Source organism: Schistocerca americana, unplaced genomic scaffold, assembly GCF_021461395.2.
Source record: "Schistocerca americana isolate TAMUIC-IGC-003095 unplaced genomic scaffold, iqSchAmer2.1 HiC_scaffold_827, whole genome shotgun sequence".
In the NCBI taxonomy this organism is placed as follows: domain Eukaryota; kingdom Metazoa; phylum Arthropoda; class Insecta; order Orthoptera; family Acrididae; genus Schistocerca; species Schistocerca americana.
Genome location: NW_025726595.1, coordinates 40,001 through 47,500, shown reverse-complemented (window position 1 = coordinate 47,500; position 7,500 = coordinate 40,001). Strand labels below are relative to the sequence as shown.

The following is a 7,500-nucleotide window of genomic DNA, read 5'->3' as shown; positions in this document are numbered from 1 at the left end:
AAACACAGCGCCATCTGTAGGTCTCCCGCGGCATGACGTCCTGCAACGACGATACCGCCATCTATGAGACGCCAAGCCGACCAAGACATCGATGGGCCCACAGTGCCCATCTTTCGACCCCACCCACAAAGCCTGCGTCCTCTGTCGACCACAGCACCCCAACGCCAGCGCCTCTGCCGCACGAAATCGTGGACCGGCAATCACTCCACCTGCGCCCCACTCCAACCGCCCAACTCGCAACTCCAGCGGATGAACGGCGGACTTTTCCCGCAGTCGCAATGTGCAATCCACCCCTATAACATGCGTTTCATGAAGAGTTATCTCCAATATGCGACATTCCCGCTGTCCCTATACATGAGCTGCGGGCTGTACCAGTTACGAGCTAGAGACGCGACCGCGTTGCTCTCTGTACGAATGCCGATGCTGAGCGGTCAGCTAGGAGGCGCTCCATCCATGTCGGTACCGGTGAGCGTTGCACTCGCAGTCGCAAGAACGTACGGCAAGTATATTACCTGGAAGAGTCAATGACAGTCCACGCCCCCCTGCGTGGGAAGAGTCTTTCTAGGCCATGACCCACCGGAAGGGCGCAGCGTCCCCCACCCCAGACATGTGACGTCACACCATCGGTATTGACGACTAGACTGATTCCTTATAATCATTTGCCATACACCGGTGGAAGCTGCCGAGACGAGTAACTACATAGCGGGCTCGCCGTGTCACTAATGTACAGAGATACAACAGTTTCGACTGGAACCGGATTAAACGTATACACGGCGCTGATTAGTAATAGATAGAGCCATCAGAATACAGATAATGTATACAACTGTCCGTATACATGCTGAAAGACTCTGCTCACAATCACAACCACACGTCAGCCACACACCCTTATCACGCACTACTCTCTGCCTGTAACACGCACACAGACAATATGTAAGCACCAGCATGGAACAACACCCAGTGCATCCTCTCCGCCACATTAGACAATCCACACTGTCATAACCAGACTGGGAGGTCCACTCAGAAAACAGAATATCCCACCCACCCGACAACCACCATTGCTCAGCCAAGCCACCAACACCCACACATGTCCTACACAGGGGTGCACCCAACATCACAATACTGCCTCCTCTCACAGCACACAAACAATGGCAGGAATGAAAGACACAGGTCTGCCACAAGCATGGAATGAGAGCGCCGCCTGTCATGAGCCAAAGGTGCATCCTGACGTGGCAAATCAGATGATGCCGCAGGCATCCACTTACTATAATCACAATCAACAAACCGGCCGCCCCGCCCCGCCCCCCATTAAACCTTTCCTTACAACAATGTGTACCTTAACCTAACCTATATCGTACCGTAACCTAACCTATATCGTACCGTAACCTAACCTATGTCGTACCGTAACCTAACCTATGTCGTACCGTAACCTAACCTATGTCGTACCGTAACCTAACCTATGTCGTACCGTAACCTAACCTATGTCGTACCGTAACCTAACCTATGTCGTACCGTAACCTAACCTATGTCGTACCGTAACCTAACCTATGTCGTACCGTAACCTAACCTATGTCGTACCGTAACCTAACCTATGTCGTACCGTAACCTAACCTATGTCGTACCGTAACCTAACCTATGTCGTACCGTAACCTAACCTATGTCGTACCGTAACCTAACCTATGTCGTACCGTAACCTAACCTATGTCGTACCTTAACCTAACCTATGTCGTACCTTAACCTAACCTATGTCGTACCTTAACCTAACCTATGTCGTACCTTAACCTAACCTATGTCGTACCTTAACCTAACCTATGTCGTACCTTAACCTAACCTATGTCGTACCTTAACCTAACCTATGTCGTACCTTAACCTAACCTATGTCGTACCTTAACCTAACCTATGTCGTACCTTAACCTAACCTATGTCGTACCTTAACCTAACCTATGTCGTACCTTAACCTAACCTATGTCGTACCTTAACCTAACCTATGTCGTACCTTAACCTAACCTATGTCGTACCTTAACCTAACCTATGTCGTACCTTAACCTAACCTATGTCGTACCTTAACCTAACCTATGTCGTACCTTAACCTAACCTATGTCGTACCTTAACCTAACCTATGTCGTACCTTAACCTAACCTATGTCGTACCTTAACCTAACCTATGTCGTACCTTAACCTAACCTATGTCGTACCTTAACCTAACCTATGTCGTACCTTAACCTAACCTATGTCGTACCTTAACCTAACCTATGTCGTACCTTAACCTAACCTATGTCGTACCTTAACCTAACCTATGTCGTACCTTAACCTAACCTATGTCGTACCTTAACCTAACCTATGTCGTACCTTAACCTAACCTATGTCGTACCTTAACCTAACCTATGTCGTACCTTAACCTAACCTATGTCGTACCTTAACCTAACCTATGTCGTACCTTAACCTAACCTATGTCGTACCTTAACCTAACCTATGTCGTACCTTAACCTAACCTATGTCGTACCTTAACCTAACCTATGTCGTACCTTAACCTAACCTATGTCGTACCTTAACCTAACCTATGTCGTACCTTAACCTAACCTGTATTGCGCCTTAACCTAACCTGTATTGCGCCTTAACGTAACCTGTATTGCGCCTTAACGTAACCTGTATTGCGCCTTAACGTAACCTGTATTGCGCCTTAACGTAACCTGTATTGCGCCTTAACGTAACCTGTATTGCGCCTTAACGTAACCTGTATTGCGCCTTAACGTAACCTGTATTGCGCCTTAACGTAACCTGTATTGCGCCTTAACGTAACCTGTATTGCGCCTTAACGTAACCTGTATTGCGCCTTAACGTAACCTGTATTGCGCCTTAACGTAACCTGTATTGCGCCTTAACGTAACCTGTATTGCGCCTTAACGTAACCTGTATTGCGCCTTAACGTAACCTGTATTGCGCCTTAACGTAACCTGTATTGCGCCTTAACGTAACCTGTATTGCGCCTTAACGTAACCTGTATTGCGCCTTAACGTAACCTGTATTGCGCCTTAACGTAACCTGTATTGCGCCTTAACGTAACCTGCATTGCGCCTTAACGTAACCTGCATTGCGCCTTAACGTAACCTGTATTGCGCCTTAACGTAACCTGCATTGCGCCTTAACGTAACCTGCATTGCGCCTTAACGTAACCTGTATTGCGCCTTAACGTAACCTGTATTGCGCCTTAACGTAACCTGTATTGCGCCTTAACGTAACCTGTATTGCGCCTTAACGTAACCTGTATTGCGCCTTAACGTAACCTGTATTGCGCCTTAACGTAACCTGTATTGCGCCTTAACGTAACCTGTATTGCGCCTTAACGTAACCGATATTGCGCCTTAACGTAACCTATATTGCGCCGTAACGTAACCTATATTGCGCCGTAACGTAACCCACATTGCCCCTTAACGTAACCTATATTGCGCCGTAACGTAACCTATATTGCGCCGTAACGTAACCCACATTGCCCCTTAACGTAACCCACATTGCCCCTTAACGTAACCCACATTGCCCCTTAACGTAACCCAACACACGTTGGGCCTTAACCCAACACACGTTGGGCCTTAACCCAACACACGTTGGGCCTTAACCCAACACACGTTGGGCCTTAACCCAACACACGTTGGGCCTTAACCCAACACACGTTGGGCCTTAACCTGCTCTGTAATTGTCATACGACGCGTTAAATTAGTGTAGTGTTGCCTAACTGCAACCCCCGCAATATAGTTTGCTACTCGCACTGCCCGGTCCCCAGTGTATCGCTTCATGTTAAACACCTTGCAGCTATACACTGTAATGTGGATGGCAGCAGGACGTACATGCTCAATGCCCTTTGCAGTTGTTCATTGGCATTTGCAGTTGTTCATTGGCATTCGCATGGCGAAGCACTTAGCCTACGCTGTGGTACGGCCTGTGTCAACTGTCCGCTGATGTTGTACGTCCAAATCACACACTGTACTGCACATTGGTCCTCATGTACTGAATGATACATCGTGGTACATGTGACCGTACAACGACTGCGCCAACAACGGCGAACCATGCGGTCCAAATGTTGTGCACTCAGCTACGTGTCGTCTCCCTATAAGAGCTGGATTGCAGTGTGGTATGCCCTGGATGGCGATCAGCATGAGCCGTCTGTTGATGTAGTGGCGCGTGTTGTCAGACGTAGTCGTCTCTTCTCACACACCGTGATAGCACGGTGCACTGCGTTCCACATCTGCGACATGCGACAGAGGCCGGTTGACAGTCGTTCGCGCAATGGACATCGCATACGTACGGGGGCCACCTTCCACGTGTTCGCTAAGCGTGGACATGTTGTTGCGTGTATGTGGGCAGACAGTGTGTCGTGACACCTGACACAGGCATGCAACAATCGTTGAATTTGCAAATGGCGATGGACGCCTACGTTTGCTGGTGACGTTACGCAAATGAACAACTGGTAAACCGTTGTGGTGCGGTTGTTCTCGCTAGGGGTGAATCAGTGATGGCGACGATCGGTTGAGCTACCAACCGGTTGTTGCAGCGATACCCACCATGCCCACGAACGTGAATGGCATGTGGGTGTGAAGCGATACGCGGCGGTGGCTGGGTGGGACCGTCCCCGGCCGGTGAGGGGGGGCCTCCCGGCGTGTTGGCCGTGCGGTGCGTGGGCGCACGCGCTACAGCCGGCTGGTGGGGGCGGCCAGTGGCAGGCGCGCCGGCCGACGGAGGCGGCAGGCGGCGCAGCTGCGCGCCGGCGCACCCTGCACGCGGCGCCGTGCGGCCAAAGTAGGTCCTCGCGGGCCCGGTGCGAAGCGCGGTGGACATCTGCAGTGTGCTGGTCCGATTGAGGACTGTGTGCGCTGAGGATGCGCCGCCGCCCGGCGCTCGGCGCCGCGACGCCGTCTGCTGCTCGGTCGCCTCTGCGGTTCTCGCAGGTGGTTTGTATCGCAGCTGTGCGGACGTGTTGGCGCGTGCGCTGTGCTGGGAGAGTTCGCTTCGGCACCCAAGTGGGGCTTTTGTCCTTCTGTGGCGCTGGCGTTGGAGCTGCCGGTCACCGTAGGTGGCGCGTGTTGTCTCCCGCCGGCAATGCCACGACAGCACGCTCCCGGGCCTCTGTCGGCAGCGGCAAGCTCAGTTGGGAGCACGGGTGGTCGCACCTAAAGCGTCTACTCGCCAAACTCCGGGCGATTGCGCCTCTCTCGAACCCGACCAAGTACTTAGGACGGCGCTGCGCGCCGCCGGGACCTGAGAGGGTTTCGAGGTGTATGGTGCAGGGGAGCTCAGCCTCCTCCTGTTTGCAGAATAATTGAGCGGACGCTTGCGTGTTCGCGCGGGCCCCCGGGACACACTCCCGGGCGGCCGGCTGCTCAGCTCTAGTTGACGCAGCTCCCTGGTTGATCCTGCCAGTAGTCATATGCTTGTCTCAAAGATTAAGCCATGCATGTCTCAGTACAAGCCGCATTAAGGTGAAACCGCGAATGGCTCATTAAATCAGTTATGGTTCCTTAGATCGTACCCACGTTACTTGGATAACTGTGGTAATTCTAGAGCTAATACATGCAAACAGAGTCCCGACCAGAGATGGAAGGGACGCTTTTATTAGATCAAAACCAATCGGTCGGCTCGTCCGGTCCGTTTGCCTTGGTGACTCTGAATAACTTTGGGCTGATCGCACGGTCCTCGTACCGGCGACGCATCTTTCAAATGTCTGCCTTATCAACTGTCGATGGTAGGTTCTGCGCCTACCATGGTTGTAACGGGTAACGGGGAATCAGGGTTCGATTCCGGAGAGGGAGCCTGAGAAACGGCTACCACATCCAAGGAAGGCAGCAGGCGCGCAAATTACCCACTCCCGGCACGGGGAGGTAGTGACGAAAAATAACGATACGGGACTCATCCGAGGCCCCGTAATCGGAATGAGTACACTTTAAATCCTTTAACGAGTATCTATTGGAGGGCAAGTCTGGTGCCAGCAGCCGCGGTAATTCCAGCTCCAATAGCGTATATTAAAGTTGTTGCGGTTAAAAAGCTCGTAGTTGGATTTGTGTCCCACGCTGTTGGTTCACCGCCCGTCGGTGTTTAACTGGCATGTATCGTGGGACGTCCTGCCGGTGGGGCGAGCTGAAGGCGTGCGACGCGCCTCGTGCGTGCTCGTGCGTCCCGAGGCGGACCCCGTTGCAATCCTACCAGGGTGCTCTTGAGTGAGTGTCTCGGTGGGCCGGCACGTTTACTTTGAACAAATTAGAGTGCTTAAAGCAGGCAAGCCCGCCTGAATACTGTGTGCATGGAATAATGGAATAGGACCTCGGTTCTATTTTGTTGGTTTTCGGAACCCGAGGTAATGATTAATAGGGACAGGCGGGGGCATTCGTATTGCGACGTTAGAGGTGAAATTCTTGGATCGTCGCAAGACGAACAGAAGCGAAAGCATTTGCCAAGTATGTTTTCATTAATCAAGAACGAAAGTTAGAGGTTCGAAGGCGATCAGATACCGCCCTAGTTCTAACCATAAACGATGCCAGCCAGCGATCCGCCGCAGTTCCTCCGATGACTCGGCGGGCAGACTCCGGGAAACCAAAGCTTTTGGGTTCCGGGGGAAGTATGGTTGCAAAGCTGAAACTTAAAGGAATTGACGGAAGGGCACCACCAGGAGTGGAGCCTGCGGCTTAATTTGACTCAACACGGGAAACCTCACCAGGCCCGGACACCGGAAGGATTGACAGATTGATAGCTCTTTCTTGATTCGGTGGGTGGTGGTGCATGGCCGTTCTTAGTTGGTGGAGCGATTTGTCTGGTTAATTCCGATAACGAACGAGACTCTAGCCTGCTAACTAGTCGCGTGACATCCTTCGTGCTGTCAGCGATTACTTTTCTTCTTAGAGGGACAGGCGGCTTCTAGCCGCACGAGATTGAGCAATAACAGGTCTGTGATGCCCTTAGATGTTCTGGGCCGCACGCGCGCTACACTGAAGGAATCAGCGTGTCTTCCTAGGCCGAAAGGTCGGGGTAACCCGCTGAACCTCCTTCGTGCTAGGGATTGGGGCTTGCAATTGTTCCCCATGAACGAGGAATTCCCAGTAAGCGCGAGTCATAAGCTCGCGTTGATTACGTCCCTGCCCTTTGTACACACCGCCCGTCGCTACTACCGATTGAATGATTTAGTGAGGTCTTCGGACTGGTACGCGGCATTGACTCTGTCGTTGCCGATGCTACCGGAAAGATGACCAAACTTGATCATTTAGAGGAAGTAAGAGTCGTAACAAGGTTTCCGTAGGTGAACCTGCGGAAGGATCATTACCGACTAGACTGCATGTCTTTCGGTGTGCGTGTCGTGTCGCGCAACACGCTACCTGTACGGCTCGCAGTAGCCGTGCGCCGCGTGCGGAACCACGCGTGCTTCTCAAAACTAACGCCAATGTTGTGTGGTACGAGCGCTGAAGCGCTGGAGCGGCTGGCCTGCGGCACCTGGCGCCTGGCGCCGGTTTTGAATGACTTTCGC

At 52.1% G+C, this 7,500-nt stretch overlaps 1 non-coding gene across 1 annotated transcript; it reads left to right on the top strand.

The window, feature by feature from the left end:
• The first annotated feature begins 5,388 nt into the window (after nucleotides 1-5,388).
• Nucleotides 5,389-7,298, top strand: LOC124591320. Its single transcript, XR_006977133.1, has one exon. It is a non-coding gene; the product is annotated as a small subunit ribosomal RNA (ribosomal RNA).
• The last annotated feature ends 202 nt before the right edge of the window (nucleotides 7,299-7,500 follow it).